This window comes from Ictalurus punctatus, chromosome 20 (assembly GCF_001660625.3).
Source record: "Ictalurus punctatus breed USDA103 chromosome 20, Coco_2.0, whole genome shotgun sequence".
In the NCBI taxonomy this organism is placed as follows: Eukaryota; Metazoa; Chordata; class Actinopteri; order Siluriformes; family Ictaluridae; genus Ictalurus; species Ictalurus punctatus.
Window position 1 is genome coordinate 8016939 of NC_030435.2, and position 26462 is coordinate 8043400.

Sequence of the window (26462 nt, forward strand, 5' to 3'; positions counted from 1 at the left end):
GTCATACTTGTAGTGTAGTTGCATGCCACTGTACTGACTCTATATTGTATCCTAACACAGTTGCCCAGGTAATGAACTTTTTAGACGGTCCCTTACTGACTCCATTACTATAAAGTTTCCGAAAGATTCGCTTCCGCAGTCAATTTTCCGGAGAAAATAAAAAAATAGACACAATTTTACTTTGTTCTCTGTCCACTCCAGAGCAAGAAAATACAAATTTTGTTCTTTTTGTGTGTTTATTTATTGAGAAATAGAAGAGCGAATCTCGAATGTGCAGAAAATGTCCAATATAAAACAAACTTTACCGCAGTCTTTTTTTTCTCCAGTTAACTTCGCTGTGTAATAATTATTTTTTCTTTTATTGTTTCGACGTTGTGCTCACAAAACGTATAGGCTTAACTCCCTTTCTTTTTTGTTCTTTCTTTCTTTCCTTCCTTTGCTGTATTCTCTAGAAACTCCTACTTCCACAAGACCTGTTCCCATAGTAACACTTCACAAACTCAAGCATGGTGCTTAGTAAGTGCTTTTCTTTCTTACTAATGATCTACACCAGTGGTTTCAAAGTGGGGGCCGTGGGGGCCGCCAGGGGGCGCCCCGGGGGCCTCAACAATTTGGTGTGCCCATCCCTCCCACTAGTATGTTTTCTCTTTCTCACTCTCAGACAACCACACGCACACAGACACACACACAGACACACACACACACACACACACACACACACACACACACACACACACACACACAATCAATTCCTAATGTGATGTAAGATGTAATTATTAATAAAAAAGGGGGATATATTCAGAAGTCTGTATTTTTACTGTGTTTTAAAGACACCTTGCAAAAGGGGGGCCTCGGTCAAATTTTAATGCTATTTGGGGGGCCTTGTTCTGGAAAACTTTGGGAACCCCTGATCTACGCAAAACTAAAGCAACTAAGGTTATCATATATTTCTACATAAATATATGCTGATATGCAATAATACTTACTGTTTAGAACTTCGGGTTCACAAAAAGTTTGTACATTACCTGAAGTCCAATTTGCAGTTCGCTAGCTGGCCAGATAGTGAGGTAGAAGAGAGGATGCTAACTATTTCACTTAGAAACTACTGGTTTGTATTCGAAAATAGGGCAAAAAAAAAAAAAATCAGTGGAAAAAAAAAAAACAATGTTCACTTCTTCCACCACTGCCATCTGCAAATTTAACAAAGGACAAGAAGGCATCACAAGTTACATGTACATTACGATTAGAATTAGAACAATCAGAATTAGATGAACAATTAAATAAAGAAATAATCTTTACTATTTAGGCATTTAATATCATGAAGTTTTTTCAAAATCTTCTTAAAATTATAAATTAACATGAAAAGCAAAAATTATTTTGTCATAAGTCTTCTAAATGAAAAATAAAATACACTTAATCCTCTGCAGTTTGGTTCTAAGATGAATTGATTCCTTTTTAAAGATGTTTATATTAGGGCTGCAACTAACGATTATTTTCATAATCGATTAGTTGGCCGATTATTATTATTATTATTATTATTTTCGAGGGGGCAAACTTTTAGTACCTTTTTTTTTGTTGTTTATTTAAAATAATATAGTGTTACAAATATAAACTTCAGACTAAAACTTCACATAACTGTTTGTCCAGTTATATAAGACTGAAAAGAACCCAACACACACAGACACATACCAGAATATATATTATTAATTCAGGACTGTAATTTAATTCTGTGCTTTTTGTGCATCCATAAAAAATATTGCATAAATACTATTATATAATATAAGCTAAATTACGTAAATATTTTATATATATATATATATATATATATATATATATATATATATATATATATATATATATATATATATATATATATATACACGTATATATATATATATATATATACAGTGAGGGAAAGAAGTATTTGATCCCCTGCTGATTTTGTAGGTTTGCCCACTGACAAAGAAATGATCCGTCTATAACTTTAATGGTAGATTTATTTGAACAGTGAGAGACAGAATAACAACAAAAAAATCCAGAAAAACGCACGTCAAAAATGTTATAAATTGATTTGCATTTTAATGAGGGAAATAAGTATTTGACCCCTCTGCAAAACATGACTTAGTACTTGGTTTAAAAACCCTTGTTGGCAATCACAGAGGTCAGACGTTTCTTGTAGTTGGCCACCAGGTTTGCACACATCTCAGGAGGGATTTTGTCCCACTCCTCTTTGCAGATCTTCTCCAAATCATTAAGGTTTCGAGGCTGACTTTTGGCAACTCGAACCTTCAGCTCTCTCCACAGATTTTCTATGAGATTTAGGTCTGGAGACTGCCTAGGTCACTCCAGGACCTTAATGTGCTTCTTCTTGAGCCACTCCTTTGTTGCCTTGGCCGTGTGTTTTGGGTCATTGTCATGCTGGAATACCCATCCACGACCCATTTTCAATGCCCTGTCTGAGGGAAGGAGGTTTTCACCCAAGATTTGACGGTACATGGCCCCGTCCATCGTCCCTTTGATGCGGTGAAGTTGTCCTGTCCCCTTAGCAGAAAAAAAACCCCAAAGCATAATGTTTCCACCTACATGTTTGACGGTGAGGATGGTGTTCCAGTGGTCATAGGCAGCATTCCTCCTCCTCCAAACACGGCGAGTTGAGTTGATGCCAAAGAGCTCCATTTTGGTCTCATCTGACCTCAACACTTTCACCCAGTTGTCCTCTGAATCATTCAGATGTTCACTGGAAAACTTCAGACGGGCATGTATATGTGCTTTCTTGAGCAGCGGACCTTGCGCACGCTGCAGGATTTCAGTCCTTCACGGCAGAGTGTGTTACCAATTGTTTTCTTGGTGACTATGGTCCCAGCTGCCTTGAGATCATTGACAAGATCCTCCCGTGTAGTTCTGGGCTGATTCCTCACTGTTCTCATGATCAGTGCAACTCCACGAGGTGAGATCTTGCATGGAGCCCCAGGCCGAGGGAGATTGACAGTTCTTTTGTGCTTCTTCCATTTGCGAATAATCGCACCAACTGTTGTCCCCTTCTCACCAAGCTGCTTGGCAATGGTCTTGTAGCCCATTCCAGACTTGTGTAGGTCTACAGTCTTGTCCCTGACATCATTGGAGAGCTCTTTGGTCTTGGCCATGGTGGAGAGTTTGGAATCTGATTGATTGATTGCTTCTGTGGACAGGTGTCTTTTATACAGGTAACAAACTGATATTAGGAGCACTCCCTTTAAGAGTGTGCTCCTAATCTCAGCTCGTTACCTGTATAAAAGACACCTGGGAGCCAGAAATCTTTCTGATTGAGAGGGGGTCAAATACTTTTTTCCCTCATTAAAATGCAAATTAATTTATAAAATTTTTGACATGCGTTTTTCTGGATTTTTTTTTTGTTATTCTGTCTCTCACTGTTCAAATACAACAACCATTAAAATTATAGACTGATCATTTCTTTGTCAGTGGGCAAACGTACAAAATCAGCAGGGGATCAAATACTTTTTTCCCTCACTGTATACACACACACACACACACACACACACACACACACACACACATATATATATATATACATATATATATAAAATAGGCTGAGATTATTTAATAAAAGCAGATCTCCCTTATTCTCTCACAGTCAGCGACAGGCAGGCTGGGCCCCTTTTTTGGTCAAGAAGCACTACTTCTGGCAAACTCTATAGTTAAAACAAAAAGATCATTTTAAAGATGAGCTTCACTGATTGACGGTAGTGTTTTGCTGCACTCCATTCAAATCAGAGCTCCGTGTTGAAGTCTCTGTGCACTTCTCAGCTGCTACATTTACGGGACAAAGCAATTACTGATCGTGGCTGTGTGGCATGACCAAACATTTTAGGTTTTGTGTGTCAACCGCTATATTTTATTTCCCTTAACTGTGCAACTGTGAACTAATGTGTGAAACCTAACTAATTAGCCAGCTAACTAGCTACCATCAAACATTGCTTAGCCTAGGTAACGACCTAATAAACTAACTAGTGTGTTGCTGCAGTGAAATAGTCAAAGAGAAGATAAGTGACAGTAACACTAATGTCCTGTAAAATGTTAGATATAGTGTTGAATAGGTCCTTACTATTGAAGCTTAAGTAGATGAGAACAATAAAAACACCCTGTCTATACACCTGCCATTATAAGAGGTGGTAGAAAGAAACAGTTAAGGGAGTTGAATTTCAAAGAATCCAACGGAGCTGATGGAGTGCTCTGACATAGATCAGAGATGATTGAAAGGACAGGGGCACTTCAGGGGCCAATCAAATTTCAGCTGGGGTCAGTCAGCCCTCTGCTCCCACCCCTCAATCTGCCAGTGCTTGAAGGAAATGTCAGTTCTCTAAATTGAGCTAAAAAATAATCATTAGAGAACGTTCTGTATAGGTTCTCTTTAGGTTTTCACAGAAAACATACCTGCAACGTTCTAGGGAGGTTAGTTCTCTTTCATCATCATCATCATCATCATCATGTTCGAGATCCACCTATGGGAAGAGCATCCTTACCTGACCTCTGCAGATGCAGAAGCATCCAAGTGCATCAAGTCTGGCTATGACAGACAGGATCATGTGTCCAATGCCAGGTAAGGGCATAAATGACCTGTGCACTCTTCTTCCTCAGTTGACGTTCACTTCTCGCGACCTCTAACTTGTTTTGTGTGCACAGCTTTCTCGTTCGCTTACTTACACTTTTGTCTGCAGGATATTCCTCAGATCAGCCTCCGTGTTTGTTTCACTACCCAGGTTAGCTGTGTCACTCGCTGCAAGCCGCTCATGCTTGCACTGCTTGTTAGGCTGCCCGCCTCGACTTAAGCCATTTTTTCCCCATCCTACAGCTGCCCGCCTTACAGACCTGACTGAGCTCTGTTTCACCACCATGGCACACACTAAACTGGCTTCGGTTCCCGCCGGGGATACCCAGTTGCACGTCTGCCCAGCTGCGTGCAGTGCTCTCATTGCTGCTAGTTATTTTCATCCCTTCTGCTTGGTCTACATGGGCCTTCAACATGTGGAAGAAGCCATTGAATTCCCAGACAACTGTAGCCCACTGCGAGGGCCCTCCCGAGGTGTAGCCTCTCTGAGCTGGGCTGACCAAAGCGACCCTTCTCTCCTCAAGGGCATATTACCAGGTGAACCTTCCTTCATTAATGAAGGCCATCCCATCTTCTTTACTGCCCCGGGTTAATGCTCCCTTGGCCTTACCACAGTCCGTCCTGTTAGAATTTTGTGAGCAAGTGGCAGCTCACCTCAGTGGCCCTGCAAAGTGCCACTGACAAAGAAAGGGATGTTTTTGATGGGAAACACCTGGGACCCCCTCCTGGCCCATGAATATAGCTCTTCCGGGTCCTCCCCGCATGAAACACTGCTGGGGAGACCCGCTCGACCTAACATAGTCTTGTGGGCCTCGAGGTTAAGAATATGGTGGCTCTTGGCATGGGTGACCCCGCCCGCCATTGAGCCCTCCATCACCAGTCACCTTAACCCCTCCCTAGGCGGCTTGTTCACCCCCCCCCCCCCCCAAGGCCGCTCTCCCCAGCAAAATGGACCATTTTTCCATGTCCATCCACCAGGCCTCTTATAAGGCCTCGGCCTTGGTTGTCAGAGCCCTCAAAGTCTCATTGCTTCTATCAGCTTATCAGGCTGAGCTCCTAGTTGACACGGGGCAGCAACTGGAGAATCGGTGTCCCTCACCCTCTCTCTGGAAGGAGATAGTCACCATTAATGACCCCGTCCTTTGCAATGCACACCAAGCCATTCAGGAGAGTGGGTGTTCCATGGCCCTCTTGGTGGTTGGCGAGCGTGCACTCTGGCTTAACCTATCAGGTCTCCCTGATAGCGAGAAGCGGTGCATTGCAGGAGTGCCGATGGCCAGGCCCTCTTTGGTCCAGCTGTCTCTTTGATGCAACAATGCTGTGATGACAAAAAGAAGGAGGATGAGGCTCTCAGGCTGTGTCTGCTGAGGAAATCTGTGCTGCACCAGGCACCCCTGTGCAGCCACCTAATCCCCCTGTGGGACACCATTTCAAGAATGTCGGCAGACCGAAACCTTGTAACAAGCCACCAGCTCAGCAAGGTAATCCCCCTTCTGCTAAGCCTTGAGGGAGAATGTCCTTTGCCACAGCCACACCCAAGAAACTCCCTAATCCCATTCATTCTGAACCCAAAAGGAAGCAGCCACCCTGATGCACAGCACCAGGAGGCTTTGAGACCATGGCCAGCCCTCTGGACTCCAGTTTTGCCTTCCTATCCCACCCATCCAAGAGAAGGAGGTTTTCTGTCAGTGGGGTCAGCCTTCCCCCCACCAGTGGGTGCCCACCCAGTGTTCTTAGTCGCCTCACCTTTCCCAGTGTTGCCCAGTGTGTTTTCCCCCTCTCAGTTAATGGTGGAGGGCATCCCTGCATCGGCAGGGCATTCAGGGAGATGTGCACGTGTCACCACACGTCTTCCCACACACAGATTCCACACATTTAATAAAGGCTTCGGCCCCAGTGTTCTCCAAAACACAAAAAATATTTAAAAAACAAACGTATAGGTGAATTAATTACTGGGAGACGTCATCCCCCAGCAGCCTGGCATATTGCTCCGAAGCTGTCTGCTAGATGACGCCATTGTATCACATATGGGTGAACCAGGTGCATGCATAGTTCTGAGCGATTCTCAGGTGGCAACACTTGCGAGCCACGTAACAGCTTGGCAGAGTGTGTTGGCCCACGAGTGGGTGATTTGAACTGTAATCGAGGGGTACAGACTTCAGTTTGTGAAGAAATCCCCACGTTTCAGCGAAGTTATCTCTTCTCATACAGAGGAGAGCTCCGCTCACAGTCTGTAACATGAAATCTCCTTCCTCCTCAAGAAGGGAGCAATTCGAGTAGTTCCCCTGCACATATGTACAGTCTTACTTTTGCCATCATAATGGCTTCTTTGCAGTATTTGCACACTTGTTTGGTGGAAAAATTGTCACGTGACTGAAGAAGAAAGTGCTTAACCTCCAAGTCCTCTAAGGCAGCGGGGTATTTTAAACACCGTGGAAATCAAACATGCATGAGGACAAACTTATGTTTACATCCAAAATGCTCCACTGTATGTAAGGGGCAGGGGAAACTGGTGCAAGCTGCTTAAAATGTTTAGTTTAGTTTAAGTTTATTGTCATTATATGCTGTATTTGCACGCTTGCAGTGTAAATTCTGTCATTTATTATAATAGAAGTGATGTGTTAGTAACTTGGCCACGTTGCTGTTCACGCACGGTGCAAACGCGGTGATACAGAGAGGGAGCGCAAGTAAGATTTGTAATATCTAATTAAAACATTATGATCAAAAGTAAATACAAGTGAAATAATATTCCTAAAGACAGTGAGTAACAGAAACCAGAAGGTGCAGTGAAAGTGCATTTTTATTATTAATTTAGGACTGTAGTTTAATTTAAAATTTTTCTGCATCCATAAAAAATAATGCATAAATACTATAAAATTATATATATATATATACAGTATCTCACAAAAGTGAGTACACCCCTCACATTTCTGTAAAAATTTGATTATATCTTTTCATGTGACAACACTGAAGAAATGACACTTTGCTACAATGTAAAGTAGTGAGTGTGCAGCTTGTGTAACTTTGTGTAAATTTGCTGTCTCCTCAAAATAACTCAACACACAGCCATTAATGTCTAAACCGCTGGCAACAAAAGTGAGTACACCCCTAAGTGAAAATGTCCACATTGGGCCCAAAGTGTCAATAGTTTGTGTGGCCACCATTATTTTCCAGCACTACCTTAATCCTCTTGGGCATGGAGTTCACCAGAGCTTTACAGGTTGCCACTGGAGTCCTCTTCCACTCCTCCATGATGACATCACGGAGCTGGAGAATGTAGAGACTTTGTGTTCCTCCACCCTTGTTTTTGAGGCTGCCACACAGATGCTCAATAGGGTTTAGTCCATCACCTTCACCCTCAGCCTCTTTAGCTGAGGCAGTGGTCATCTTGGAGGTGTGTTTGGCGTCATTATCATGCTGGAATACTGCCCTGTGGCCCAGTCTCCGAAGGGAAGGGATCATGCTCTGCTTCAGTATGTCATAGTACATTTTGGCATTCATGGTTCCCTCAATGAACTTTCTTTGTACTCCTCACCTGGTTGCCATCACACACGCTTGACACCATCTGAACCAAATAAGTTTATCTTGGTCTCATCAGACCACAGGACATGGTTCCAGTAATCCATGTCCTTAGTCTGCTTGTCTTCAGCAAACTGTTGGCGGGCTTTCTTGTGCATCATCTTTAGAAGAGGTTTCCTTCTGGGACAACAGCCATGCAGACCAATTTGATGCAGTGTGCGGCATATGGTCTGAGCACTGACAGGCTGACCCCCCACCCCTTCAACCTCTGCAGCAATGCTGGCAGCACTCATAGGTCTATTTCCCAAAGAGAACCTCTGGATATGACGCTGAGCACGTGTACTCAACTTCTTTGGTCGACCATGGCAAGGCCTGTTCTGAGTGGAACCTGTCCTGTTAAACCACTGTATGGTCTTGGCCAACATGCTGCAGCTCAGTGTCAGGGTCTTGGCAATCTTCTTATAGCCTAGGCCATCTTTATGTAGAGCAACAATTCTTTTTTTCAGATCCTCAGAGAGTTCTTTGCCATGAGGTGCCATGTTGAACTTCCAGTGACCAGTATGAGGGAGTGTGAGAGCGATGACACCAAATTTAACACACCTGCTCCCCATTCACACCTGAGACCTTGTAACACTAACAAATCACATGACACCGGGGAGGGAAAACTGTCTAATTGGGCCCAATTCTGACATTTTCACTTAGGGGTGTACTCACATTTGTTGCCATCTTTTTAGACATTAATGGATGTGTTGAGTTATTTTGAGGGGACAGCAAATTTACACTGTTGCACAAGCTGTACACTCAGTACTTTACATTGTAACAAAGTGTTATTTCTTCAGTGCTGTCACATGGAAAGATATAATCAAATATTTGCAAAAATGTGAGGGGTGTACTCACTTTTGTGAGATACTCTCTCTCTCTCTCTCTCTATATATATATATATATATATATATAGATATATATATATATATATATGTATATGTATGTATGTATTAGGGATGCACCGAAATGAAAATTCTTGGCCGAAGCCGAAACTGAATATGAAAAACTTGGTCAAAGGCCGAATACCGAACACGTTTTTTTTTTTTTTCGCTTTTTTTCCATTTATTTTGCCAGTTTTTTTCACCATTGCATATATTAAATAGTCAAAATGTGCTTTTTACTATTTTGTCTTGCTTTTCAAAGAAAAAAATCAATTACAAAAACTACAATTTCAAAATATTTATTTAATACTGAACATTTTTTTTTTAATTCCAGCAGGCATAAGCTACCAACAAGGCACAATATAACTTTAAATAAATAAATTACTAAAATAAAAATATTTTTATGTGGTCATCTTTGAGCCTCCCTTGAATAGCTTATGTTAGACCTATAACTGACTGCTGAAAGAATTTAACACTCTGTCACCTACAACTAAAAGTGCATTAAAAAGTGCATTGACAAGAGTGCAAAAAATGGTTCTATTCAGTTATACACGCCTGATTATATTGGGGATATATACCGCTCGGGTCCCTGTACACCTCGCGGAGTATTATAGTAGATATAGGATTTGTCTGCCTGCCCTTAAATAAATACGTCTTTACCTGCTTCCGTACTTTACTTCCTTACGTCTTGCGACGTGACAGAAACATGCTCCAGAACAGAAACAAAACAAACGCACGTGTCGACAGCTCGTGCATGTGTGCGCCCCCTCATCGAGGTCGTGACATTCGCGCGTCTCACTCTGGTTGCTAGGCTATTTGGTCGCGTCATCAAACACGTCATTGTTCGGTCAAATTTATTCGGCCTTTTCACTTATTCAATTTCGGTTACCGAACATTCGGTGCATCCCTAATATATATATATATATATATATATATATATATATATATATATATATATATATATATATATTTTATAGTGTTCATACATTATTTTTATGGATGCACAAACAGCACCGAATTAAACTACAGTCCTAAATTAATATATATTCTGGTGTGTGTGTGTGTATTGGGTTCTTTTCTGTTTTGGACAAACAGCTGTGTAAAGTTTTTGTCTGGAGTTTATATTTGTAACACACAGTTTGTGGATTTTATTTTAAATAAACAAAAAAAATGGTACTGAAAGTTTGCCCTGCCCCATCCGATTAATCGATTAATCGAAAATAAAATAAAATAAAATAAAATAAAATAAAATAAAATAAAATAAAATAAATAATCGGCCAACTAATCGATTATGAAAATAATCATTAGTTGCAGCCCTAGTGTTTTGGTGTAATTGCAACGTATAAAAATTGTGAAATTTTTTTAAGGGAAAAACAGGGGGGGAAAATGACAATAACCTTGTTGCATAAGTATGCACACACTCTTATAATTGGGGACGTGGCTGTGTTCAGAATGAACATTTAATCTCATCAATTACCATACAGCTGTCATCAATGAAATTCTGATTAAACCCAAATAAAGAGCAACTGTTTCTGTCGGATTTTCTTGACATATTCTTGGTTTCATCTGACTGCTGAAGCCATGGTCTGCAAAGAGCTGACAAAGGCTGTACAGGGTCTCACTGTCAAAAGGAATCGTTCAGGAGAGGAGTACAAAAATTTCACCAGCGACAAGTGGAGAAAATTTAGCACCACAGTGACATTACCAAGAACACGATGTCCCTCCAAAATTTACAAAAGGACAAGACATAATCTTATTAGGGAGGCTACCAAGAGACCAATGGCAATATTAAATGAGCTGAATGAATTTCTGACAACAATCTCTTATATTCTTCACATGTGTAGGCTATGGAGTAGGGTGGGTAGACAAAAGCCTTTTCTCACAAAAAACATCCAAGCTAAACTAATTCACCCCAAAACATGTTATGTTTGATGCAAAAAAATCACCAGCTGTCACGATTTCCCCTTGAGTTAGCGCTGCAGTATTGCAGCGTGCTCGAAAAACCGAAGCACATGCTCGTGCATGAGCCCTTACCAAATGCACTCTTTTTGGTCTTCAATGGCGGTGACTTTGTTTATGTTGGACATGTGCTTTTGTTATGGTTATGTTCTGTCTCTGCCCCTGTTTTGTCATTGGTTGTTTCCCGAGTGTGTCAGCATTGGTTTCAGCTGTCCAGTGTTTAACCCATGATTACGTTTGTCATTTAAACCTCTCGTGTCTCATAGCACATTGCGTAGTATTGAGTTGATCTCTTTACCAAGCGGTTGTACTTTGTTTCTCGTTTCTCATTTTGATTCATGTTATTGACCTTGTTTCTTGTTTCTCATTTTGATTCTAGCCTCGCCCTGTTTATGCCTGTTTGTATATCACCTGACCTTTTGCATGTTATTAGACCATGCTTTGGATTACTGTTTTGGATTTGTCTGCCTATCTCTCTATTAAACGTCTTTTACTGCACTTGCATCCGTCCTAAACCTCCCTTACATAGATACGTGACACCAACAAAATAACACCATGCCCACGTTGCAAAACATTTAGGTGTTTGCTCGTAAACTGTACATTCAGGTGTCTGCTCTTAAGCTGAAGATGAAATGAAATTTCTCCTTTTCAGTATGTCAGTAACCCAAAGCATACATCCAAATCAACAAAGGAATGTTTTGACTGGTCTAGTCAGAGCCCAGACCTGAATCCAACTAAAGATCTGTGGGGAGACCTGAAGTGGGCTGTGCACATGAAATGCCCTTACAATTTGACAACTCTAGAATGTTTTTTCAATAAAGAGAGGGAACATATAGTCAAGCCAAGAGGTGCCATGCTGATAGACTCTTACAAAAGAAGACTCACCAAAGAAGAGTGGTGTAATAAAATCAAAAGGTGCTTCAACAAAGTATTAGTTTAGGGGTGTGCACACTTACCCAACAAGGTTATTATAATATTTTATAATAATAATTATAAATTATAATATTTTATAATAATACTTTTGCCACTCACGGATATTAAATATTCATTTTCCTCAATAAATAAACTCAATAAATAATTAAAAATAGGGTTCTATCAGAGTTTGATCTTCACAACATATGTTTCTTGAGTGTATCATGGCACAAACAAAGGAGATTTCTGAGGACCTCAGAAAAAGAGTTGTTGATGCTCATCAGGCTAGAAAAGGTTACTAAACCATCTCTAAAATATTTGGTATCCACCAATCCACAGTCAGACAGATTGTGAACAAAAATGGAGGAAATTCAAGACTGTCGTTACCCTACTCAGGAATGGGTTCTAAGCAACTAAAGGTCCCTCTCACATTGGCTAATGTTAATGTTCATGAGTCCATCATCAGAACACTGAACAACAGGGGAACACTGAACAACCCTTGCCACTTGGTGAGCAATTTGGAGCTCGATGTGGGTAATAATACGAGCACTTTGTTTCCCTGTGAAAATGCTCAAAGCTGAATACCCAGTTATACAGTTGGGACTGTCGTTTTTGGGCCAGACACAAATTTTTCTGTGTTATGTGACACAAGGTGTGGAGCTTTGCCCTCTGGTCCAGAACATACTGAATTTTGCTTTTGCTGTTAGAATGTCTATTCTCCCAATTTTCCCTAATGACATCTTGGACATCTTAAGGCTTGCATCAGTGCAATAATTCAAATGGGGAAGCCCCTCTGGATGCTTGCTGGACCTTGTTGGAGATCTCTTTCGGGATATCGACTTGGGAGATGACATGGAAGAGTGCCTCCACCAACACTGCGTGCAGAAATGTTTGCTTCCAGCTATTGCCTTGCGTAGTCCACAAAAACTAACACAAAGCCATGCCCCCATTTTAATGGCCCAATGATGTCCATACCAATTCTTTCAAAGGGGACTCAATTAATGGAAGGGGGCACAATGGTGCTTTAGGGTGGCTAGCGGATTTACCAGCTGACATTCATGACATGCTGCACACCACTTGTGAACATCACTGTGAATGCCCGGACAATAGAAATGGGCCATGCATCAGTTTGGTGTTTTCTCCTGCTCTAAATGCCCCACCATTTATGAGCCACCTGGAATAACATTTCCTGATACCTCTTTGTGATAAATAACTGGCTCGTTTCTTCCTCTGTATGAGTGTCTTGCATCACTCTGTATAATCTATCTTTAATAATTGCAGAATTTGGGTAGGATATGAAGAGAAACTCGCAGCCGCGGCAGGCAGAGCACCCACACACAGAGGTGATTTGAGGGGAATTAGTGCAGTTTTAATTACAAAATTCACCAACTAAAAATAGAAGGGTAGTGTGGAGGAGAGGAGTGAAGGGAGTAAAGTATGTGTTAAGGGTGGTCTGGTGATCCCTCTTACCAGCTGGGAATAGTCACAAGAAGAGTGCTGTGCAGCATTGTGGTGGGGTTCACAAATAAAAAAAAAAGACATGCTTAGGGGAGCAGGGACGATGGGCAGCCAGGGAGCATTGTTGGCCTTGTCGGCGGAGTCTTCTGGAAAAGTTCATAAAAAAGACACAGCATTGACCATTCCTTAAGAGGAGACTGCTCAACTTGATGCTCTAGGCAGGCCCTTTTATACTCTTCTGCTGCCTCCTGGATGGTAGAGAGCCGCTGCTATAATCAGCGATCACCAGCTGCGTGTGATTTGCACCACTCTGCCTTTCAGCCATGCTCTGATACCATCCAAAACCCTAGGGGTGCTCAGCGGCAGTCGGACAAGGAGTGATTTTACTCTTTTGGGTGAGTACCTTCAGTCCAGCGTCACAGATCACACAGGGTTAGGCTGGATTTGCTGCCCATTGATTACTCTCAGTTGGTCGAAGGTGTGCCTCTGGGTCTCGTTGCATGACTGCTCCAAGGTGAAATCCCTAAGGGGAATCCCCACCAAGAGTCGGAGGCGGAGTGTATGTCCCTGTATGTCCCCCTGACATGGAGCTGACATCAACAGCCCCAGCACCGCCTTCCCAGTCAATGCTGGGCACGTCCCACACTGTCCCTCATTACTGCAGGATCCATCCACAAATATTTCTCCTGCTGATGCCTGAAACCATGGCCAATTTGTCCCCGGAATTAGTGGATAGTTGAGGGGAGGCCTAACTGCAGCTTCCACTATATTTTTTTGACCCTGAAATTTAATGATGATTGGCACCAACAGATATTCATAAACATCCCTGTGCATACACCTCACCTTCATCACATGTGCATTTTCAAATGCCTCACCTTGAACCAGGTGAATTGATGAATTGAGGTTTGGTTACAGCCTGAATCCACGAATGCATGGTATGTACCATATTGAACACTCACTGGTACATCCCAGCTCGATCAGGTGCAGCCTTTGGCAACATGGGAATTGGGACCAACGCCCCCACCTCCATCACATGCCATTGGTTCTGGCAATGCCTGGGTTCCCTGTGACACCAGCACACTGGCCCAAGCCTTACTTCCACACCTATGGCCTCTGAGTCACCAACCTGAGGTGAAGAAGAAACAGATACAGGGGGAGGGGGAGGGAAAGCATGGATTGGGAAACTGGTTTTGGGGAACATGCTCCAGCATCATAAGGTTGACAACTCACGTTCTTCTTTTGAAAGTGTCTCAGGGCTGTTGGGCAAATGCAAACAGGTGGCCAAGCTCACGGAAGGTCAGCAAGTGGAAGCACTGATGGTGTTATTCAGGGGTGACCTGTTGCAATATCGCTGTCCTCAGGTCTCGGTACTCCAGCATGTTCACCACCAGAAACTGTTGGGAAATGAACTGGGCTTCCCGCAATGGGAGTGGCAGCAAGTGGACCTCTGAAAAAAAGAAAGTGGACTTTTTGGATGCCCCCACTAATCAAAAGGCTATGTTTGGCACAACTGTAATGGCAATGCATCAGCAGTGCAACCTGGGGACGGAGGAAGAGGCATTCAAGGTTTGTCTCCCCAGAAAAGCATCAGCTCAATTTCAGGCCCCCTGGGAAAGGAGATGTCTAATTATCAGCCTTCTCACCCTCCTCTACTACAGCACATGGGAAACATTGCCCCACAATCGAAGCCTGGTTTTGTTAGGCTGAAACATAGCTGTAGCAGCGAAACACCAGCTGACAAACCCTCAGGGTAGCAAGAAGAGGCAGGTGACCTGAAACATTGCCTTGGAAATGGGAAGTGTTTTGAGACAGCACTCAGGTTTTCTCTGTCTCAAACCTTTGGAACGACACCCCTCTCCCTTCAGCAGGGAACAGGAGAAGGGTGAGAAATGTAAGAATAGTTAACGTGGATGGTACAGTGTCCAGTGTTCATGTGTTTTCAGCTCCTAGGTTTTAATAGAGGCAGTGGTTCCCCTGGGGTTACTGCAAATGAGGGATTTCAGCACTGGACAGCGTCACAGGGCATTTGCCCCAGGAGCCTTCTCAGCTGCAGAGTGCTTGTCTTGCCAGAATGCATGAGTGCTCTTCATCATTGAAGAGCCCTGTCTTTTCTCAAAACAGGATGCCCACTGGGTCCTATTATATTGAGGAAAGTGGTGACAACAGATGTATCTCTCACAGACTGGGGAGCAGTGTTTGAGGACAGATCAGTGAAAGGAGTTTGGACTCCTGCACTGAGAAAGAAGCACATCAGTTGGTTGGACAATGCATGTTCCGGGACTAATGAACAGGAGTGCGGACTTACTGTCCAGAGGGAATCCTCTACATGGGGAATGGAAATTTCACATTCAACTTCACAGCATTTGTGTCTACGGTAAGTGATCAATCTGGCTCAGATCAAGTAGTGGATCTGCTGGCTTTTCATCCGCCACCTTTTTTATCCCCAGAGAAACCGTGGCTACTCTGCTTATGTCTGGTTCATGCTCTGCATATATATGTAGAGAGAACCAGAGCACTTCAGGCGAGTAATCAGCTTTTTGTCTCTTGGGATGATTCTTACAAAGAAAAATCCCTCATCAACATCTTTCTTACTGGGTGGTGGAGGAAATTTACATTTTACAATAGCGTGAATCTGCAGCCCCCAGGAGATCTACAAGTTCACTCCCACCAGTGTATGACTACGTCTTGAGTGCTATTTAAGGGCATTTCTATCCAGGAAATATGTGCTGTGGCTAGCTGTTCTTCCCCACAATTTTTTTTATGAGAAGAAAATTTATTTTAAAAAAATTATTTATTTATTTATTTATTTATTGAGAATTTATAGACTGGATGTGACAGAGCCCTCTCTAGATCACTGGGTCCTGGAAGTTAGCAGAGCTAAGATACAGTAAACAATCATGTATGCTGGTTTCGCTTAATAAAGGGGTGAATTTACATAACATATTGATATGTTTCATATATAAATATAGTAGCAGCAAAAATGCATTTAGTGAAAACAAAAATGTGCAAAAATTACAAGGGGAGTTGGTACAAGTGGTGTGTGTGTGTGTGTGGGTGGGTGGGTGTGGGTGTTAGTATTAGAGAGACCCAGAAGATCGTCTCAGCTGTCCCCACTGTCTGCTGCAGGGTCTTGAGCTCTGAGATGAGGCAATTTCCAAACCAGGCAGTGATGCAGCTGCTAAGGATGTCAGCTCAATTGCACACTCAAGTGCAAAAAGGGGACATAGCAAATACTACGAAAATCTGAAAGATTCTTCTTTTCACAAGTTGCTGCTTATAATATCATTTATAATGAAAATAGTGCCAAACATAGGCATTTTCACTAGTGGTCTCAGACTTTTGGACCCCACTGTATGTCATAGGCATCTGATTCATTCACTGTCTAGCAGCAGTGAGTTAGATGCAGAACACTCCAGTTGACAGAAATGAAATTGAACAAATTGAACCATAAGTGAAGGGATTTATTTAGCATGAATACAACCACTTAAAGAGAAAGAGTGACTGAACAGATGGACCAACTGACCAGGATCACACAATGCCAGTATGAATAAAAGAGGTGTGAAAGTCTATGTCTGGAAGAGCAGCTTATATTTGTGGCATAATTGCTTGTTTGTTTGTTTTAGCTCTCAGATAACCAAGGAGAACATGAACCAAGACCCAAATCTTGAGTGTCATCCAAATCAGAATTCAAACTCAGAGGATGAGGAGAATGATTTTTGGGAAAAGCCATGTGCCTTCACTCCAGAGTCAAGACTGGATGCATGTCGCCATCTAGAGGAGAAGAGGAGAGCAAAAGAGAGAGTGAGGTACACTGTCAGGGAGAAGGAAATAGGACCAGAAAAAAAGGGTGGAGGAAGCAACAAGTGTGTTGAGGGAGGAAAAGCATGCACATTCAACAAGAACAGGCCTTAACCAGAGCTCCTCTGGCTTCTAGTTCTAGTCCGTTTTTCACCTATATTTGAAAAACAGCTGGAGTGATCATACAGTGACATTAAAAGTGACTGCCTCATCATTTGTGTTTGCAGTGATGTCATGACAGATCATAGTATGTTAAGATGTTAAGTACAGCCTGATCCTTTATTTGATTTGCTGTTTGGTTAATGAAGACTGATCCAACCGCCCCCCACACCCCCACACCCCTGTTTCTGCGTCATTTGTAGGTACCAAAAACTTAAATACCAATGAAAACTTTAGTACCAGTGACCAATGTACATGTACATAAGGAGAGATTTCATGTGTACTGAAGTGGATAGAAAAAAGCTGTCTTCTGATTTTACCATTCATCAAAGAGTTAAGATACAGGCGGAAGTCAAATAAAGGCAATATTTAATTAAGAGCAATTAGAAAATTAAGGTCTTGAATAGAGGAATAATTACATTTACAGTCCTCTCCAAAAGTGTTGGAACACCAAGGCCAATTCTACTGTTTTCGCTAAACATTGAAGACATTTGGGTTTGAGATCAGAAGATGAATAGGAGACACAATAGATGATAATTTCAACTTTCATTTCCTCAAATTAAATCTAGTTCTGTTAAACAACTTAGAACATTGCACCTTCTGTTTGAACCCACTCATTTGTTCAAGTGATCAGAAATATTGTAACATGTGACTGATAGGTGTTTCTTGCTGCCTGGCATGTCCTGTTAAATTGATTGTTTAAAGAATTAATAGCGCTGAATGTCTACTCTTGGTCTGAGACCTATGCAGCCTGTAAGGACTGCATTTGTTGTTAAAAAGGATAAACCAACTTGAAGTCAGAGAGCTGTCCTATGGGAGAAAAGCAAGCCGAAGCTAAATTTTGAAGCTGAGAAAAGAGGGAAAATCTATCAGAGTCAGTACAAATCTAGCATTGGGCACAGCCAGTACAACAATTTAAGATCTTCTGAAAAAGAATGAAACCACTGGTGTACTAACAACCAGACATGGAACAGGTCGATCAAGGAAAAAACCAGCAGTTGATGACAGAAACATTGTGAGAGCTGTGAAGAAAAACCAAAAAAAAAAAACACAGTTTTGTGAGTGAGTGACATCATCAACAACCTTCACAGGGCAGGGGTGAAGGTATCATAATCCACATTTCGAAGAAGACTTCAAGTGCAGAAATGTAGATGCCATACCACAAGATGAGCATTAAGAATCAGAATGCCAGATTGGAATTCACAAAGAAATACAGAGATGAGTCACAAAGTTCTGGAACCTAAATGAACCTTTTCAAAAGTGATTTGAAAGCCAAAGCATGAACAAAGAATGGATCTGCTCATGATCCAAAACATAGAAGCTCATCAGTCAAGCATAGAGGCAGTTGTGTCATGGCTTGGGCTTGCATGGCTGCTTCTGGAATGGGCTCACTAATCTGTACTGATGATGTAACTCATGATGGTAACATTAGAATGAATTTAGAAGTCTGCAGAAACAATTTGTAATCAATTTACAGAGAAATACATCCAATTTAATTGGGAGGAGTTTCATCATACAACAAGACAACAAACCAAAAAGCACTGCCAACACAACAAAGAACTTTGAACATTAAAATTGGAAGGTTTTAGACTGGCTAAGTCAATTGCCAGACCTTAAACCACTTGAGCATGCATTTCACCTCCTGAAGAGGTGTAAGGTGAAAATTGGGTCACTTAAGCAATGAAAATCTCAAGGAGGCAATATCAGCTTCATAAACTTTAATGCCTACCCTAATGTTCTATGGGGCACACGGTGGCTTAGTGGTTAGCATGTTCGCCTCACGCCTCCAGGATCCGGGGTTCGATTTCTGCCGGGGCCATGTGTGTGGCTTTCGCATGTTCTCCCCGTGCTGCGGGGGTTTCCTCCCCCAGTCCAAAGACATGCATGGTAGGCTGATTGGTGTGTCTAAAGTGTTTGTAGTGTATGAATGAGTGTGTACGTGATTGTGCCCTGTGATGGACTGGCAGGATGTACCCTGGATCTACCCTGCCTTGTGCCTGATGCTCCCTGGGATTGGCTCCAGGTTCCCCCACAACCCTGAAGAAGGAGTAAACGGTAGAAGATGGATGGACTAATGTTCTACCATTTAGCATTGACAAATGTTCTGGAATTTTAGGCTACTCAGGAATTAATTAAAATTCCATATTGTCTACATATCTTCATGTAGAATTTTTAAACATTTATTCTCCTCAAACATAATTAAGCCAAATCTCAAATGCCTTTCTATTTACTGTACAGGAAATGCTTACTGCATACTGGTACTCTGAAACTCTGGAACATAGTGCACTTGTGGCCATTAGAACACCATAATCCAATCAAGTGACAGCCTACATCAGGACATGCAGTCACCGTCCAATTTATTTGGAACACCTGTACACTCGCACATTCATGCAGTTATCTAATCAGCCAATCTTGTGAAAGCAGTACAATGCAAAAATCATGCAGATACAAGTCAAGAGCTTCACATCAAATATCAGAATGATGAAAAAGTGTGATCTCAGTGACTTTGATTGTGACATAGCTGTTGGTACCAGATGGGCTGGTTTGAGTATTTCAGAAACTGCTGATCTCCTTGGATTTTCACACGCAACAGTCTGTAGAGTTTATACAGAATGGTGTGGAAAAAGAAAAAAAAAAAACACTGCATGAGGGACAGTTATTTGGGTGGAAATGTCTTGTTAAGAGAGGTCAGAGGGAAATGGCCAGTTTGGTTTGAGCTGCCAGGAGGGATATAGTAACTGAAATAATCACTCTTTACAACAAGGTGAGCAGAAAAGGATCACAGCATGCACAAAAACTTGAAACTTGAGGTGGATGGGCCACAACAGCAGAAGACCACATTGGGTTCCATTTCTGTCCCTTCAAGAACAAGAATCTGAGGCTATCAAGGGCACAGACTGTCATGGACAGTTGAAGATTAGAGGAAAAATCACCTGGTCTTTTTTCCAATCTTCAGCTGTCCAGTTTGCATGAGTCTGTGCCCATGATAGCCTCAGATTCTTGTTCTTGCCCGACAGGAGTGCAACCTGATGTGGTCTTCTGCTGTTGTAGCCCATCCACCTCAAGGTTTGATATGTTGTGCCTTCTGAGTTGCTTTTCTGCTAATCATGGTTGTAAAGGGTGCTTATTTTAGTTACTATAGACTTCCTGTCAACTCAAACCAGTCTGGTCATTCTGCTCTGATCTCAATCATCAACAAGGTGTTTCAGTATGCAGACCCTCCACTCTTAAGATGTTTTTGTTTTTTTTACCATTCTGTGTAAACTCTAGAGACTGCTGTGTGTGAAAATCCCAGGAGATCAGTAGGTTCTGAAACACTCTAACCAGCCCATCTGGCACCAACAGCCATGCCATGGTGAAAGTCACAGAGGTCAAATTTTTTCCCCCAATTCTGATGTTTGATGTGAACATTAACTGGAGTTTTTGACCTGTATCTGCATGATTGCATGATGTATCTGCATTGTGCTGCTGCCACATGATTGAAAGATTGGATAACTGCATACATGAGCAGGTGTATAGGTGTTCCAATTAAAAGTGACCACTGAGTGTATGTTTGAGCACTTGGTTACAGTATGTGTTGCAGATTGTGGGTACGTTACACACATACTGTAGATATCTTCACTTACATGCAAACTCTCACTCAGTCTTCTCCTGCTATGTTGTATAGAGAACCAAAGAGGAAGGATAAACCTCCCAGAACTCTGATCACGTCTGAGGGAAGAGTGCTGAACGTGAATGAACCAAAGTATTTCTACTAGCACAGACACCTACACCCATGGTACACATTCCAGCACTTACGTATTGTGCGCTCCATTAATGTCCCTTCAGGTTGGACTTTACTCTAAGTGAAAATGAAGAAAAGAACTGTGTGCTTCTGGATCTGCATGTATACAGGTACACACACACACACACAAACACACACACACACACACACACACACACACACACACACACACACACACAAACAAAAGAGTTATTTAAATATCCTATACATTAGACACTACTTGTCCAGGAATGTGTAACATTCCATCTGTACTCTGTGGTTGCAGGCATTTAGACACCTCCTTGCTGGATGTGGATGTTCAGACTACAGGGTGACTGTCAAAGGAAAGGTGCAATATTGTCTGTCTTGCAGAAACACACACACACACAGACATGCACACAATTTCTTACTTGTGCATTTCCATACTCACACACACAAAATTATTCTGTCTGTCTATTTTTATTTAAATCTGCTCATTCCTGAACACTTAAAAATAATTTTTTTGTGTGTGTACTGTAGATGTGTGTAAATCACTTTTACAGTGACAGGTGAGAGTTCAAGGTCTTTTGAATCTCTCTCGCTCTCTGTATCTCTCTCTCTCTCTGACACACACACACACACACAGACACACACACACACACACACACACCCGCACCCGCACCTGATCAATACACATGGGGGCTGTACTTCCAAGAAATCTGTAGTTAATAGTGCTAGACCTGTACAGATGATCTAGCATCAAGTCTCTGACCTATGGACGAACTCATACAAAAGAGAAAAAAAGTCTATATATATTTTTATGAACAATCTCTCCTGGCAGCTTATGACAACTATTGATTTAATGTTTTACAGTTCTTGCACCTTACATTAGGTACTAGTATGTCTTACCCTCACATGAATTAGAATTAAATTAGAATTAAGACTAAGGACTAAGCCATGCATATAGCATCTTTGGAAGCTTTCAGTTTTTATTAGGAAAAGTCCTAGCAGAGATACAAAAAGCACTTTCCCCCTGATATTTGCCATGTTTTAACCCTATTTTAAATAGTTTTTACTCAGATGCAGAGTTTTATCAAATTTACCAATGTCTTTATTACTGATCAAAATCACTATCCGGTTTCCCTCAGAAGAGGATGGGTCTGGTTCCACTCAAGGTTTTTACCTCATGTTGTCTTAGGGAGTTCGACTTTGACACAGTTGTCTGTGTCATTAGGGAGTATTCTACAGAATCCCTAAATAGACCTGTCATTAACATGCTATATGATGAGTCAAAATATAATTGTATAGGAAAAAATTATTATAGAATTAATTAAAATGCTTATAATTATTTTCTAAATTTCGGCCATTAATCATTTACCATTGCTTTTTATATTCAGCTTCTCACTTTTAGATATTTATTGATTTCCTATTTTACTCATGCAACATTTTCTAATATCCCCACCACTTATGAGAGGGGTTTGTCCAAAACCAGTTTTATTAATAACTGCTTAGTAATTTCCTAGTATTAAAACAAGCCCTAGATTTCATCTACAGTAGTGAATCTATTTTGGTTCAGACTGATTTTGGCTTGTGCTGTGGCTCTGTAGCTTACCACAATCAAAGCAAAAGTACTTTAATGCCTTGGCTTATTAATGATGTGGTATTACTAGGCAGCAATAATAATAATAATGCACTCTAATACCTCAGTAATGCACATGCTTTTCGGCTGTTTTCAGTGAGTCAGGGCAATTGTGTCAGCTCACTATAAAGATCTGACTTTTTTGGTTTACAAATGGTTCCTTGTCTTTTTTCCCCAAAACTTGGACAGAGTGATTGAACTATGTCTAACAATTGCTTAAATTATTAGGTTTTTTTTAAAAGTTCTCCTCCCCATTTTTATCTCCTCAATACATTATATACTGTATACATAATAACAAGTACCAATGCATTTGAAACATTGTGCTGCCTCAGACACACAAGTGAGATTCAAAAGACATGTCTCACCATTGTTGTTCAGTAGTCTGTTAATGACTTTTGTTGTTTTGGAGATTCCTTAGTATCCTAACGTATCAATTTAAGTCATCTTGATGAAATGCCCAAACAAAATATTAACAGAACAGCGAATCCACAACAGCAGATAAAAGCCTAAAGTCAGGGAGCCCATATCAAATGTATATCCTCAGCTTTGTTGGCTACTTTGTTAATTTCTTCGTACCTCCCACCTTGTTGTGACAGTGTCTGTTGTTAAATGTTCTATGTAAATGAAATTTAATTGAATTGGTCTCTAGTTTATTTCTATTGTTGGTTTTAAAAATGTTTTAATTACAACAGATGTGTGTGTGTGTGTGTGTGTGTGTGTGTGTGTGTGTGTGTGTGTGTGTGTGTGTGTGTGTGTGTGAGTGATTTGTTGGAGTTTTTACAGGTGTTTCAGTTGGTTTGCCTGCTGAGGTTAAAACAGACAGAAGTACAGCACAAAGATCTCAAACTTCTGGACACCTGCTTATCACCATGCTCAAGGTACTTTAATTAACATTTCCCCAAAAGGTAATCCAGCATTCAGAAACCAGGTGTGTAAAATAAGTACACCCTTCCTGTGTCCACAAACCTTAAGAGAGTAACTAGCAGTCAGGTGTTACTAATTTAATGCACAAGATTAGTCAGTCATCAAGTAGTGTGACTACCTATATTTAAACAGAACCTTCAGCAGTTTGGTATTATGGAGCACTCAGGTGTGTGTCTACATCATGCCAAGAAGGAAAGACATCAGCCATAACCTCAGAGAAGGAACTGATACTGCTCATCAATCTGGGAAGGGTTATAAGGACATCTCCAAACAATGTGGGATTGTTTACAAATAGAGAGCCTTCAAGACAGTCTTCCTAAGAGTGGGTGTCCCAGCAAATTCAGTCTAAGGACAGACCATTTAATGCTCAGATATGTAAAGAAAACTCCAAGAGCTACATCATTTGACCTAAAAGCCTCTGTAAACACATTAAATGTTCATGTTCATTTTTAAAAAAGACTGAACAAATATGACTTTCATTGAAGAGCAGCTAGGAAAGAGCCCCTTCTCTCTAAAAAGAATATGGCAGCATGACTTAGGTTTGTGAAAATGCATCTGAACAGATCAGTTATGGAACATTATATTTTGGAGTGATGAGACTAAGGTGCAGACTAAGTTGAGACTAAGGTGCAGATTTTTGGTTATAATGCACAGCACCATGTTTGGCAAAAACCAAACACAGTGTATCACAGCAAACAACTCATACCAACTGTCAAGCTTGGTGTTGGAGGGGTGATGATTTGGAGTTGTTTTGCAGCCACAGGACCAGGGAAACTTCCAGCCATTGGGACAGCAATGACCTCCATTTTATATCAGAATATTCTTGTGATAAATGTGAGGCCATCTGTCCAGCTGCGTAAGCTGGGCTGGAATAGGGTTATGGAACAGGACAATGATCCTAAGCACACCAGCAAATCAACATCCGAGTCCCTGACTCTCTGTGGTCATTAAAAATCTCAGGACAGTTCTCGTAAAGAGTAGGGGTATATTCACCTAGTGAAATTCCCCCATTGGCCCTTATCTGTCATGGCCCCCTAATAATCTCCATCCCTGAATTAGCTACATCACTCTCCTCTCATCTCCACCAATAGCTGGGGTGTGGTGGGTGTTCTGGCGCACTGTAGCTGCCGTCGCATCATCCAGGTGGATGCTACACACTGGTGGTGGTTGAAGAGATCCCCCCATACAGTGTAAAGTACTTTGAGTGCCTAGAAAACCACTATATAAATCTAAGGAATTAATTATTAATTGTGCATTAATGAATGCCCTCAAACATTAATGAACTGAAACAATGTTGTAAAGAAAAGTGGACCAAAATTTCTCCAAAATGATGTGAGAAATATTTACTTCAAGTAATTGTTGCTAAATTGGTTCTACGTGAATTAAAGGGTGTACTTCTTTTTTCCCCACCTGATTTCTGAATTTTGGTTTTTAAGTGTGTACCCCAAATAAAGATCAGTTGTTTCTGTAGGATCTTCTTGGTTTCATCTGACTGCTGAAGCCATGGTCTGTAAAGAGCTGACAAAGCCTGTACAGGGTCTCACTGTCAAAAGGAATCAATCAGGAGAATAATACAAAAACATTTCCAAGACATTACATGTACCATGGAACACCATAAAGGCCATAAATTTTACAAAATGACAAAAACTTTCCAGGAATGGTAAAAGACCTACGGCAACGTTAAAGGAGCTGCAGGAATATCTGACAAGTACTGATTACTCTCTGTATGTGACAACAATCTCTTGTATTTTTCACATGTCTGGGCTGTGGAGTAGGGTAGCTAGATCCCTTTCTCACAAAAAACATCCAAGCTCAACTAAATGACCCAAAACCATGTGGCAAAATGGTATAATAATTCCAAAAGGTATAATAATTCCATAATTCCAAAAATTATGTTTGGCACAAAAAAGCACATCACAAAAAGAACACTATATCCATGGTCCATCATGTTTTAGGGCAACTTTTCTTCAACCAGAACTGTGGCTTTTATCAAGGTGGAGGGAATTAGTGAATTGCTACATGAATAGCTACAAATACCAGCTGATTTTAGTGCAAAACATTCAGGTGTCTGCTACTAAGCTGAAAATGAAAAGAAATTTCACCTTTCAGCATGACAATGGCCCAAAGCATACATCCAAATTACATCATTGACCAGACCTGAATACAACTTAAAATCTGTGGGGTGACCTGAAGTGGGCAGTGCACATCACAATTTGACAGATCAAGAATGTGGGACAAGAGTGGGAAAATATTGCCAAGTCAAGATGTGCCATGTTGTGATATACTCTTACCCAAAAAGACTGAGTGGTGTAACAAAATGTGCTTCAACAAAGTATTAGTTTAGGGGTGTGCACACTTATGCAACAAGGTTATTTTAAGATTATTCTTTTTCTCCCCCCCCCCCCCCCCCCCCCCCTATAAAAGTTTCTGATATAACTTGTTTCAAAAGACTGATAGAAGAAGAAGAAGAAGAATATGTGCCTAAACATTTTGGGCTAATTTCAAGTCTTTGTGTGGCAGTTTTTAAGTTATAGTTGGGATGGGAATTTTGCAGAAACCTGTCAACCCTCCCCATGATCTATGTTGAGCTGTCCTTTAAAGCGCCACTATAAAGATAAAAACCCTTATGTTGGCACAATTTTATATTCATCCTGCAAGATCCCATTGGACACAGAAGTTTTCTTCTACTCAGAAGCTTTCTGCCAAACTTGGCATACAAATTGTTCAAACCCAAATAATGTATTTGTTTTAGGTTATATCCCTACAGTCATTACAAATTCTGGATATGTGTTGTGTTTCTTGCAACTCGTAAACTGACCAGTG

At 41.2% G+C, this 26462-nt stretch overlaps 1 long non-coding RNA gene across 4 annotated transcripts in view; it reads left to right on the top strand.

Moving 5' to 3' along the window:
• Window positions 1-26462, top strand: part of LOC108280201 (uncharacterized) — a 37963-nt gene that overhangs the window by 400 nt on the left and 11101 nt on the right. For 2 of the 4 annotated variants that reach the window (XR_006984245.2, XR_008393094.1), the window contains exons 2-7: window positions 453-516; window positions 17001-17183; window positions 21002-21079; window positions 21163-21228; window positions 21384-21446; window positions 23477-23593. This is a non-coding gene — a long non-coding RNA (uncharacterized LOC108280201). The remainder of the gene's footprint in view (window positions 1-452; window positions 517-17000; window positions 17184-21001; window positions 21080-21162; window positions 21229-21383; window positions 21447-23476; window positions 23594-26462) is intronic. The other 2 variants (XR_008393092.1, XR_008393093.1) reach the window with 2 other exon arrangements.